The following is a 13,735-nucleotide window of genomic DNA, read 5'->3' as shown; positions in this document are numbered from 1 at the left end:
CTTGTACCTCTTCCTCCTCTCCATTTCGTGCTAATGATTTGCTTATATAGGGTAAGAAAGAAACCCTAATGTCTTCTTGATCTCCGCATAAAAAAATCGATTAAATTTTAGGACTTATCTTGGCAGCCATGTACAGCATTCAAGAGTTCGAATTTGGAAATCCTTATTAGATACAAAGTTATAGCCCTTTAAGATATCTTTCCAATCCATCAAGAATCACATCAATCCGATATATGAGTAAAAGATACAGTCAAAAGGCTAAAGTATGTCCAGACTGTCTCCTAGCGAATTTCGGACTTGGACTTCTTGTGGTTTCATTTTGTGATTTTTTTCTTTTTCTTTTCTTCCAAATTGCTCTCAAACTCCATGAATGTCCTCCTTTGAATTTGACTGGACTTGACTTGCTCTTTTATGAACTCTAAAATTAGACATAAAAAAACTGCTTAGGAGTATCCCAACGTAAATAGAAATTCAATTTAAGAATACACATTAATTCCTATGATTTCTATTCACATTTTAACATTTTAGTCCAATAATATTGTATATAGAGTGCGCTTTCGCACACTCATCACAACCCCCAACTTACTCCTTGCTAGTCCCTAGCAATTTTCATGTCAAAACAACGAAAGAGATCAAAGAAAATCACACATAAAGGCCATCAAGTCACACTTTCCAGATTCACATATCAAAACAATTTAAAGAATCCAATAACCCATCAAGATCAATCCACCTATAGCAATCCACAGAGTGTGTGTGTGTTCTCTATGCCATAACCATCGTACCACTAACCTTGACACATGCAACATCAAGAACATCTTAACCAAAAGGTTCAACTCCATAACTCATGGATATAATAGTGTTTCGTGTAAGGGCTCTCTCTATGGAGTTGAAAATGGGTGTATATACACTCTCATGGAAAATTAGGCAATTATGTACAAGCAACAAGCAAACATTGATCTTATGATAGGAACACTAACAAATGAGATTTCCATCAATCTTTCCAACATCTTATTTAGGATCAGAATGGTCAACACAAAAGGTTGTAATGTGGTTTGGTTTTGGGGTTATATGAAAAGAAAAAAGGATGAAAGGGATTCAAAAACTTCCAAGTACATACAAATGGAATTTTATTAAATATCTCAATAGACCACACTTCTCACTTAATATACTCTCCAACTTTTCAGATCATCAAATAATAATGCTTTTCCTTCTTCTTGCTTTTTTTTTCAACAATTTGATGGACAAACACATGCCACTTTTGTATTCTTTCCATCTATACCAACTTTTTTTTTTTTGGAGCTCACTCAATTGAACACTTTGCAACTTGTACTCTTCTCTTTTGTTCCGTCGTCTTCTTCTCTCTTTTTTTTTTTTAATTGAAAATGATAAAATTAAAAAAAGAAAATACAAATTCCACACCTAGTATACACTTGGAAGTAAAAAGGGTAAGAAAATCTATGTATAGGTTATACTCCAATGTGGAGAGGCATGGATGATATGGGCATATGAAAAGAAAAAGCTACAAGTGTTTTATTAGCTCAAAGTTGGCTACTAGGGGTCTATGATGGAAAGGATAGCTTGAAAGGCTCAAACGTTAATCCTAAGTTGACCTTCGTCATATCCCAAGTATATCCACCATTGTACCGCAAACCATGTAATGATATTATCAAAAGAAGTGCCCAATTCAACAGATCAATGAACGCTTATCACAATTAACTGCATTTGTATGCTCTCAATCCTCTCCAAACTCACATGAAAACTTAAACAAAAGAGTTCTCTAACTACATGTGTCAAACCACCATCTTACCACAAAACTTGGATAAGTGCATTAAGGATTCTGTGAATGTTTCAGCAAAAAATGATCTGGTGGGTTTGGTGAATTCACGAAGATGGCTATGAATGAGAATGAGTACACATGTGAAAATGATGCACGTGTGATGCAAATTAAAAAAAATTGACACATGAAAATATGCCACAGAATTCCAACAAGCATTTTAAAAACTGAATTTGCACCACCACCCCCCAACTTAAATGAAACATTGTCCTCAATGTTTAAAAATCAAAATTGAATGGGGAGTAACTGAAAATGGTAGAATACACCTGATGAGTGACGTGGGTAGCTCCCTAAACACCAAAGATGGTAATCTGAAATGACGAAATGAAACTATCCTGCAATCGAAAACAAAGAAAACAACATCAAACAAAAAGGAAAAGAAAGAAAATAAGAAAAAACAAAAACAAAACAAAGCAAAACAAAATAAATAAAGAAACACATACCTTGGTGGTGTGGTCAAGGTTGATAGACTGGATCCACAAGTGGAATGTCTTCCACTTCCGGAGCTTGCCTATCAATTAATATTTTAAGGCGTTGACCATTTACTTTAAAGATCCGACCATCCTTAGGATCTTCTATTTCTACCGCTCCATTTACAAAAACATTCCTTACTAAAAATGGGCCAGTCCACCTAGACCGAAGTTTTCCTGGGTGCTTATGGAGTCTAGAATCATATAAAAACACTCGATCATTAAGCTTAAACGTTTTTCTCAAAATATTTTTATCATGAAACACTTTCATTTTAGCCTTATAGATTCTAGAGCTCTCATAAGCATCATTTCTCAACTCCTCTAACTCGGTCAACTGAAATTTTCTAAGCTTACCTGCTTCTCCCATATCAAAATTGAAATGCTTGATGACCCAATAAGCTCGATGCTCGAGCTCCACAGGTAAGTGGCAAGGCTTCCCAAAAACAAGCCTATAAGGTGACATACCTAAGGGAGTTTTGAAAGCTGTACGATAGGCCCAAAGCACATCAACTAGTCTTAAAGACCAATCTTTGCGATCTGGATTGACCGTTTTTTCTAAAATTTGCTTAATTTCCCTGTTTGCAAGTTCTACCTGTCCACTTGTCTGGGGGTGGTAAGTAGTAGAGATCTTATGTACCACCCCATATTTTTTCATCAAAGCCTCAAAAGAACGGTTGCAAAAATGTGTACCCCGATCACTAATGATAGGACGTGGTGTACCAAATCGAGATAACACATTCTCTTTGAGAAATTTGATTACCATCCTATTATCATTGCTCCTGCAAGCTGCTGCCTCTACCCATTTTGACACATAATCTACTGCCACAATAATATATTGATATCCAAAAGGAGGAAATGGTCCCATAAAATCAATGCCCCAACAATCAAAAATTTCAATCACTAACATTGGGTTTAAGGGCATCATATTACGACGGGATATAACTCCTAACTTTTGACACTTTTCACATGAGCGACAATAGATGTTTTGTGACGCCCCCAAATCCCCACGCCCGAGCACGGGGAAATCGAGACGTCCGGATGGTGACAACCCGGGTCACCATCCCATCGACGGGTGCCAAGTGTGTGCAAAAGCAACATATGTGCACGAAGAAACACGCAGCGGATAACGAAAGCCATAACTAAGTACCAGAATTTTTCTTAACGTAATACAAGCTGTTTAAAACGTACATAGATAAAATATTACAAAACACAAATACAGCTTTAAAACCATAAAGAAAAGCATAACATCAGTAACCCGGCGGAGCCGCATCCTCGGGCTCAGCCTCCTCCTCCTCATCCTCATCTCCTGCACCAAAAGCTACGGAACCAAAAATGGTACCGCAGGTAAGTAAAACCCAAACACTACCAGATAAAAACACATAAAACTCAAACAAGATGCATGAAACATGCCCAATGCACAAAGCCCATAAAACGCAAGTTTTCCACACACGCCAAAAGTCACATTTGGCCCAATATCTCGCCAAAAGTCCATTTGGCCCAATACCATGCCAAAAGTCCCATTTGGCCTCTCAAACCACTATCCAATTTTAACCGCGTGCACCATGACCTCCCCTAGGGGTCATCCGCACACCCTGGCTCTAGTGCCACACCGCAGAGTACCACCACGCGTGTGACACCTAACAAGCGATGCCCAGTTCCACGCCCCGCGCGTGAGTAGCCAAGCATCCTCTAGCCCTCACCAGTGAAGGGCCACGGAGTCGGTGCATAGGGCGATGCCCAGTTCAGCGCCCGGCGCGTTCGTAGCTAAGCAACCCCTAGTCCCGCTCCCGTCGTCTAGCGACAACTCAGGGGACATCACTCAGTTTATTCCGCTCCCGAGTGACCAGAGGAGCTCCACCGAGATAATAACTCATCCCAGCTTGGGCTCGTGATACACACGCACCCGTAAAACCACTCATGCCAATACATAGGCTTTTCACACAATTCCACAAACACACGTGCATGCACCATGCAATGCCATAACAATGCATAATAAAATGATCAAACAACATAAATCAATTAAACAGACAACTCCGTCCTCCATCCATCCGACCCCCAAAACTCCTCGGACTCAGTCCGGAATCAACAACCAACAACAACAAATAATTTAATGAGCAATATATATTAAAATCTGAAAATAGGGTTTGGAAAATACTTACAGCGCTATACGGTAATTTTAGAAAACACCCGGCGTTGCAAACGGCGGAAAAACAGCAACGTCACAGTGAAAATTCACTGTGGCCGTGGGTTGTGAAAAACCCACTTCTGAACGGGGACAAAATAGGACACGAAATTGATAGGGAATGGTCTAGGGATGATTGTGAAGCTATTGGAAGTGGTGGTTGGCCGTGGGTGACGACGAAATCGCCGGAAATGGCCGAAAAACGCAAATCGGAAACTAAGCTCGTAGGAGCTGTTCCGGTGGTCGTTGGAGGCCGGAAATGGGTGGGTTAGGACGGAAAGGAGTCGGTGATGAAGTGGTAAAGAGGTGGTGGCCGGAGGTGGAGCGACGGCGGCGGATCGAGCCAAAAACCGTGTGGAAAGAAATGGCTCTAGGTGGCTAACGGCTGGCCGGATGGGCGAGATATTTGGTGGGGTGGTGCGCCGGAGGGAGGGGGTTCGAACGAGACTGGCGGCGAGCCAAACGGTGGCCGGACGACGGCGGTCTGGGCTGAAGAAGATTCTGGCGACAGGGGCAAAAACAGAGCAGGTGCAGCGACTTCCGGCGGCTCTCGAAAGCTAACGGCTGGTCCGATGGCTCTGAAAATTGGTGGGAATGATCTATGGTGGAAGGGGAAGAGAATGGTGGTGACGGTGCATCAAACGGTGGCGGGACGGCGGAGAACTGGCCGGTCAAAGTGGTGGCAACGGGAATGAGAAAAAGAGAGAAGATGCATGGGACGGAAGGAAAGGAAGAAGAAAGAGAAAAGAAAGAAAAAGAAAAGGGAAAAAGAAAGAAGAAGAAAAAAAAGAAAAGAGAAAAAAGGAAAAGGAAATAGAGAAAAAGGAAAAAGATGTGAAAAGAAATGAGGTCCAATCCTCACTCCGGAAAACACGCCGAAAAGAGATTAAAAACCACAAAATAACTAAAAGAAATAAAACACAACATCAAATAAATTAAAAACCAATTTAAAACACAATAACTTAAAATAAATAAACCAATATATTAATTAAATTAAAAACAACCCTTCAGTGAAAAGACACGTAAAAGCGGGTCATCACATCCTTCCCCCCTTAAAAACAAATTTCGTCCTCGAAATTTGCAAGATCAACCATCAGCGCCAAACAGATACAACATACAACTCCGAACATATTTGAGAGATACATATCATCGACAACTCCCAACAAATCCAATGGTTATTAACTTCACACCATAAATTGCTAATATCGACGACGCCTCTGCTTTACCTTCCGAATTTTCATCCTATTCCAACCTTGGTAACCTAATAGCCACTTCCAAAATTAACCATCACTAAACCAAATTGCACGACCAAAAGATTAATCTCCCATTAAAACTTCGAATCACTACTAAATCCTCAAAATCAACACAAAATTTGAACTCCTAAGAATCTCCAAAAATCACGCTTTCGCGCACACTCTGATAACTCACCAAAATACATAAAGGCTATATCCTCAAAATTAATATCATGAAGTATAAGCTCAAGCCACACCTAATCATAATAAAACCTTTATCACTTTTCCATAGAAAATCATATACCTCCAAAAACCTCAAATCTCCACTCATTCCTCAGTTGGCCATTGCTGCCCCAATCGAAAACCAACATTCCGCAAAATACATCCATTGATTGATGACAGAACCAGTACTAATCAACCTCCAGGCCCCAATTTGAAAACATATAACATCATCCCCAAAATACACCTGTCTCTTCTAAAGATAAGGAACATCTCCAAAAGGCCCAAGTCCTTCCCCGCCAACCAACAAGAGCGCCTATAACCTCTATCCGATATCCCACACTTCAAACTCATAACCTAGATTTTGAATAACATCTAATCTTGCAATAACTAGCTCACTATAAACTCCCATTGACTTCACCTAGACATAATCAAAATGCTCTTGGTAACTCACCCACCTACTTATACCCTCAAAAACTTTAGTTTTAGCACAACTAATTCCTTCAATAGCACTTCACAAATAAATCTCAAGACAGGCCATACTGTTTAAATCTTCAATCCATCAAAACTATTAAACAACACTCATGAATCCTAATGTTTTATTACTTCATACATATGATCATGCTACCCACCTTTGATGCATAGGTTTCAACTTCCAAGATTCATTACTTCATACTCCACACATGGTGACCTAACGATCTCCTTTCAAGCTATATAACCATATCCCCAATTCTCCCAACTAGATACTTGATCTCCAAAGAAAAGTATAGCCTCACCAATTTAAATTCCTGTGTGACCTCAAGTCACAATTAATTCTTGAAGATAGACTCAACCATTAATGCCAACCATCACTCCAATTGGTAACCCACTTCAATTGTACATTCCATTCAACTTACCAAACAACTCAAAGCCAAAAAGAGACTAGGATTTGTACTCTCCGAAATCCATACACCCTCACCACCACTATAAATGGATCTCATGTACCCTTAGCTAAGATCAATAATCATTCTAACGTATAAGTGATCCATCACTTCCATTTCCAACATCCGTACCTTATCCTCAAAATAAACAAAAATTCATTTTCTAAAACCTGCATCATCTATTATCCTCACTCGGTATGAATCAATCCTAAAACCTATCACTATAACCTCAAGCTATAACAATTATTGCCAACCAACATACCATTGAGTAACACGTTTCGACTAAACACTCCAATCTATTCACCACTATCACGTGTCGATCTCATACGTCCTTAGCCGAAACTAATAGTCATTCCAACACACAAATAGTCTATTACCACTATTTCCATCATCTCGACTTATATCGCAAATCAACATGAATGATTCCTATATTTGCTTAACTTATACCCTTAACATTAGCAAATAGCTACCGCTTAAAACTTTATACTGAAAATGACCTTAAACCTACTAATAATCCGTTCCTAAAAGTCTCCAGAACATGAGGTCTCAACTTCAGTCAAATTCAATACCAACAATTAAACTATTGTTTCCAAAACCTCGATGGATCTATTTCTTCCAAACCGATAAAAATCATTTCCTAAAATCTACTATTACAACCTCGAGTTAACAATAATCATTTTCTAAACTAGCTCGATATCTTCAATCCTCAAAGAAAAACACTAATTGGATCATTACTTCCAATCCTCAAAGGAATCCACTCTAGAAAAACTTTCATATCAACAACTCAACTCGAATCAACCTCATTTTTAATGATTACAAACTAATCACTCACTAGAGTAGACCAAGCTACAGCACTAAGTCTGTAAAACTAAGAACTCAATTCTCATTATAAATCAGTCATTCGACTCTGCAATTCTAAAACCTTTAATCAAATAAGAATCATCTTCCGGAACTTCTAAGATCAAGGAACTTACATCCCATAATAGAACAATCGACTCCCAAATCTTTCAAATTCTAAAACATTAATAGATAATAAATCATTTTCTGAAATTCTCAAGATTGGTGGTTTTAATCCAAATCATTCACCTTAAAAGCTTGTAAAATCTAAAGCCCCAATTGCCACCAAATTACTCATCCGAATCACGAAATTTACCACTCGAAATTTAATTATTCCCCCCCAAAGCTTGTCGAACTTAACACCTTAATTACCATAAACTTATATTCCTAAAATCTATAAGGCCCCAAACTTTAAAACTTTGTTGAAATTTCATAAAATCTAACATCGAAATTTGTTGAACTTACAACCTACTACGTTATAGACCACTTCATAAACTCCACGGAACCAAAGAACTCAATTATTCTACTTCCCTAAAAGATCACCCAGATCATGCCATTCTCTCCAAGCCTCGATAATAAAACAAACCACACAAGGCGTTCATCACTAAAGATTAGATTAGACCCCTACCTGCCATGACTCCAACATTCTGAGTCTCCGTAACCTCGCCTCCAACGGTACCAGGAGTCACTACGTACATTCGAGCCCGACCTAAAAGCCTCTAGTTAGTTCTATCACTGCGACGAGCTCCACGGCTTCCTTGAACTCTAATGGGGCACTCACCCACATGGGCTCTATTACAAACTCCGCAAATTGGCACTCGTCCTTCCATACGAACACTTGAGGACGCTTGCGGTCGAGTTTCGGTCCGTTGAACAAACTTCTAAGGTGAACCCGAGCTACTTCCTTCACCAGAAAAACTCCGCCTCTTATGTCCTGGAGGGGAGCCCATACTCAAATTATTCTCTCACTCCACAAGAGTGCCCACATCCACTAAATCCTAAAAGGTGGATATCCGGTGGCTGACCACCATTTTGCATATATCTGGTCGCAAACCTTAAATAAAATTCCCTTAAACATATCCTTAAAGTTCGTTGAACCTACACTCTCCTACCCTATAGCCTCGCTACATAAATTCTACAAAACCTTGACCTCAATCATCTTAAGCAACTTAAAGCTAATTCCTCTCCTCATTGCTACGTGAGTTCCCACCTTACAAAGATTGCCTAAACTATGACATTCCCTTCAGACCTCAACATCATACAAGCAAACCACATCGCAAAAAAATTCAAACCTACAACACTAAAAGTTCCTGCCTAATAATAGTATCCTTGATTATACCGCCTTCCAGCCACAACACCACCTTTGACCCCCTTTAAGAAAACAAAAACAGATAAAACCAACAACATAAAACCAAAAACCAAAACCAACACCATATAGCCAGAAACAAAAGAAACCAGCATGCAATAACATAACTAAATAAATAAAAACAAGCAAACAAGCTCAAATCAATAAAACAAATAAAACATGTCAAATAGAAACTATACTTAAAATAAATTTTAAAACATAACTTTAAAAACATTCTGGTACTACCTACGGGACATGTGGTTTTACCCAGAGCCAAACCGCTCTGATACCATCTGTGACGCCCCCAAATCCCTACGCCCGAGCACGGGGAAATCGAGACGTCCGGATGGTGACAACCCGGGTCACCATCCCATCGACGGGTGCCAAGTGTGTGCAAAAGCAACATATGTGCACGAAGAAACACGCAGCGGATAACGAAAGCCATAACTAAATACCAGAATTTTTCTTAACGTAATACAAGCTGTTTAAAACGTACATAGATAAAATATTACAAAACACAAATACAGCTTTAAAACCATAAAGAAAAGCATAACATTAGCAACCCGGCGGAGCCGCATCCTCGGGCTCAGACTCCTCCTCCTCATCCTCATCTCCTGCACCAAAAGCTACGGAACCAAAAATGGTACCGCAGGTAAGTAAAACCCAAACACTACCAGATAAAAACACATAAAACCCAAACAAGATGCATGAAACATGCCCAATGCACAAAGCCCATAAAACGCAAGTTTTCCACACACGCCAAAAGTCACATTTGGCCCAATATCTCGCCAAAAGTCCATTTGGCCCAATACCACGCCAAAAGTCCCATTTGGCCTCTCAAACCACTATCCAATTTTAACCGCGTGCACCATGCCCTCCCCTAGGGGTCATCCGCACACCCTGGCTCCAGTGCCACACCGCAGAGTACCACCACGCGTGTGACACCTAACAAGCGATGCCCAGTTCCGCGCCCCGCGCGTGCGTAGCCAAGCATCCTCTAGCCCTCACCAGCGAAGGGCCACGGAGTCGGTGCGTAGGGCGATGCCCGGTTCCGCGCCCGGCGCTTTCGTAACCAAGCAACCCCTAGTCCCGCTCCCGTCGTCTAGCGACAACTCAGGGGACATCACTCAGTTTATTCCGCTCCCGAGTGACCAGAGGAGCTCCACCGAGATAATAACCCATCCCGGCTTGGGCTCGTGATACACACGCACCCGTAAAACCACTCACGCCAATACACAGGCTTTTCACACAATTCCACAAACACACGTGCATGCACCACGCAATGCCATAACAATGCATAATAAAATGATCAAACAACATAAATCAATTAAACAGACAACTCCGTCCTCCATCCATCCGACCCCCGAAACTCCTCGGACTCAGTCCGGAATCAACAACCAACAACAATAAATAATTTAATGAGCAATATATATTAAAATCTGAAAATAGGGTTTGGAAAATACTTACAGCGCTATACGGTAATTTTAGAAAACACCCGGTGTTGCAAACGGCGGAAAAACAGCAACGTCACAGTGAAAATTCACTGTGGCCGTGGGTTGTGAAAAACCCACTTCTGAACGGGGACAAACTAGGACACGAAATTGATAGGGAATGGTCTAGGGATGATTGTGAAGCTATTGGAAGTGGTGGTTGGCCGTGGGTGGCGGCGAAATCGCCGGAAATGGCCGGAAAACGCAAATCGGAAACTAAGCTCGTAGGAGCTGTTCCGGTGGTCGTTGGAGGCCGAAAATGGGTGGGTTAGGACGGAAAGGAGTCGGTGATGAAGTGGTAAAGAGGTGGTGGCCGGAGGTGGAGCGACGGCGGCGGATCGAGCCAAAAACCGTGTGGAAAGAAATGGCTCTAGGTGGCTAACGGCTGGCCGGATGGGGGAGATATTTGGTGGGGTGGTGCGTCGGAGGGAGGGGGTTCGAACGAGACTGGCAGCGAGCCAAACGGTGGCCGGACGGCGGCGGTCTGGGCTGAAGAAGATTCCGGCGACAGGGGCAAAAACAGAGCAGGTGCAGCGACTTCCGGCGGCTCTCGAAAGCTAACGGCTGGTCCGATGGCTCTGAAAATTGGTGGGGATGATCTATGGTGGAAGGGGAAGAGAATGGTGGTGACGGTGCATCAAACGGTGGCCGGACGACGGAGAACTGGCCGGTCAAAGTGGTGGCAACGGGAATGAGAAAAAGAGAGAAGGTGCACGGGACGGAAGGAAAGGAAGAAGAAAGAGAAAAGAAAGAAAAAGAAAAGGAAAAAAGAAAGAAGAAGAAAAAAAAGAAAAGAGAAAAAAGGAAAAGGAAATAGAGAAAAAGGAAAAAGATGTGAAAAGAAATGAGGTCTAATCCTCACTCCGGAAAACACGCCGAAAAGAGATTAAAAACCACAAAACAACTAAAAGAAATAAAACACAACATCAAATAAATTAAAAATCAATTTAAAACACAATAATTTAAAATAAATAAACCAATATATTAATTAAATTAAAAACAACCCTTCAGTGAAAATACACGTAAAAGCGGGTCATCACATGTTTGCATCCTTAAATATGGTGGGCCAATAAAATCCACGCTGCAGAATTTTTGCAGCGGTTTTCTTCATTGAAAAGTGGCCCCCACAAGCTTGAGAGTGACAAAATTCCAAGACGCTAGCAATCTCTTCATCAGGGATGCAACGCCTTAAAATTTGGTCAGGGCAGTATTTGAAAAGAAAAGGATCATCCCAATAGAAATTACGTACCTTAGTTATGAACTTCCTCTTGTCCTGAGCGCTCCAATCCACCGGTATCTCACCTGCAGCCAAATAATTCACAATATGAGCAAACCGTGGTAGAGAAGTAATAGATAGTAAATGCTCATCGGGAAAATCATCCCTAATTGGCAGGTGGTCAGAGGTGTCCTCAAATGTGAGCCTCGAGAGATGGTCAACCACTACGTTCTCCACTCCTTTCTTGTCTTTGATAGTGATGTCAAATTCCTGCAAAAGTAAAATCCATAGTATTAATCGTGCCTTAGCATCCTTCTTTGTAAGAAGGTACTTAAGGGCTGCATGATCCGTAAAAATAATAATAGGAGAACCAATCACGTAAGCACGAAACTTATCCAAAGCAAACACTACAGCTAGCAACTATTTTTCAGTGGTGGAGTAATTCATCTGAGCACTATTCAGAGTTCTACTAGCATAGTAAATGACAAAAGGCTTTCCCTTCCTTCACTGTCCAAGTACAGCACCTGCAGCAAAATCACTTGCATCACACATAATCTCAAAAGGTAAAATCCAATCAGGTGGCTGCATTATGGGTGCTGAGGTAAGCTTGCCAATTAGCATTTTAAAGGCCTCTTGACAATCTTGTGTCCACTCAAATGGGGCATCTTTAGCTAGAAGGTCACATAGTGGTCTAGATATGGTGGAAAAATTCTGTATGAACCTCCTATAAAAGCCCGCATGACCAAGAAAGGATCTCACGTCCTTTACTATCCTAGGTGTAGGCAACTTAGAGATTAATTCAATCTTAGATTGATCTACCTCTATCCCCCTAGAAGAAATAATATGCCCTAACACAATACCTGAAGGTACCATAAAGTGGCATTTTTCCCAATTCAAAACCAATTCCTTCTCCTCACAGCGAGTCAACACCCTCTCTAAATTCAATAAACATGCATCAAAAGTAGATCCAAAAACAGTCAAGTCATCCATAAAAACTTCCATGCAATTTTCAACCATGTCACTAAAAATGCTCATCATGCAACATTGAAAAGTAGCAGGTGCATTACACAATCCAAATGGCATTCTACGAAAAGCATAAGTACCGAAAGGACAAGTGAAAGTAGTTTTATCCTGGTCTTCTAATGCAATTTCAATTTGATAATAACCAGAATAACCATCCAAGAAACAATAGAAAGGATGACCAGCCACACGCTCAAGAATTTGATCAATAAAAGGGAGAGGAAAATGGTCTTTTCGGGTGGCAGCATTCAATTTTCTATAATCAATGCACATCTGCCACCCAGTCACAAGTTTTGTAGGGACTAGCTCTCCTAGGTCATTCTTCACCACAGTAACACTTGACTTCTTAGGAACAACCTGTGTAGGACTTACCCATTTACTATCAGCAATAAGATATATGATTCCTGCATCTAATAGTTTCAACACTTCATTTTTCACCACTTCTTTCATAGTAGGATTAAGCCTACGCTGGGGGTCTCTACAAGGGCTAGTTCCTTCCTCCAAATTAATTTTATGAGAATAGACCAGGGGACTAACACCTTTTATATCAGCAATGCTCCAACCTAAGGCTGACTTATGCTCACTTAGGATCCGAATTAATTTCTCACCTTGAGACTCAGACAATTCAGATGAGATAATAACAAGAAAAGTATCACCTAGACCAAGGAAAACATGCTTTAAACCCTTAGGCAGAGGTTTCAGTTCAACTTTGGGTGCTTCCACACTTGAAGGAATTTGCTTTTCCTCTCTCTCAGGCAACTCCTCAAACTTCGGTTGCCAGGCTCGAGTGCCATAATCCTGAGTTCTATCAAAGATAGCACAAATATCAACTATATCAGATGGATTACTAATAGAATCAAACTCATAATTAACAAGAAAATACTCAAGGGGGTCAAAATCATGAGCTATAGAAACTCCCTTTTCTATGAGTGAGTCAATCATGTATGTCTGGTGGCTCTCGTCATCATCT

The 13,735-nt window shown here is 40.8% G+C and overlaps 1 pseudogene; it reads right to left on the bottom strand.

Annotated features, from left to right (window-relative positions):
- Positions 1–2,902: 2,902 nt before the first annotated feature.
- Positions 2,903–13,221, bottom strand: LOC122278051 (annotated as a pseudogene).
- Positions 13,222–13,735: the final 514 nt, after the last annotated feature.

This window comes from Carya illinoinensis, chromosome 10 (genome assembly GCF_018687715.1).
Source record: "Carya illinoinensis cultivar Pawnee chromosome 10, C.illinoinensisPawnee_v1, whole genome shotgun sequence".
NCBI classification, from domain to species: domain Eukaryota; kingdom Viridiplantae; phylum Streptophyta; class Magnoliopsida; order Fagales; family Juglandaceae; genus Carya; species Carya illinoinensis.
This window is presented reverse-complemented; position numbering and strand designations above follow the sequence as displayed.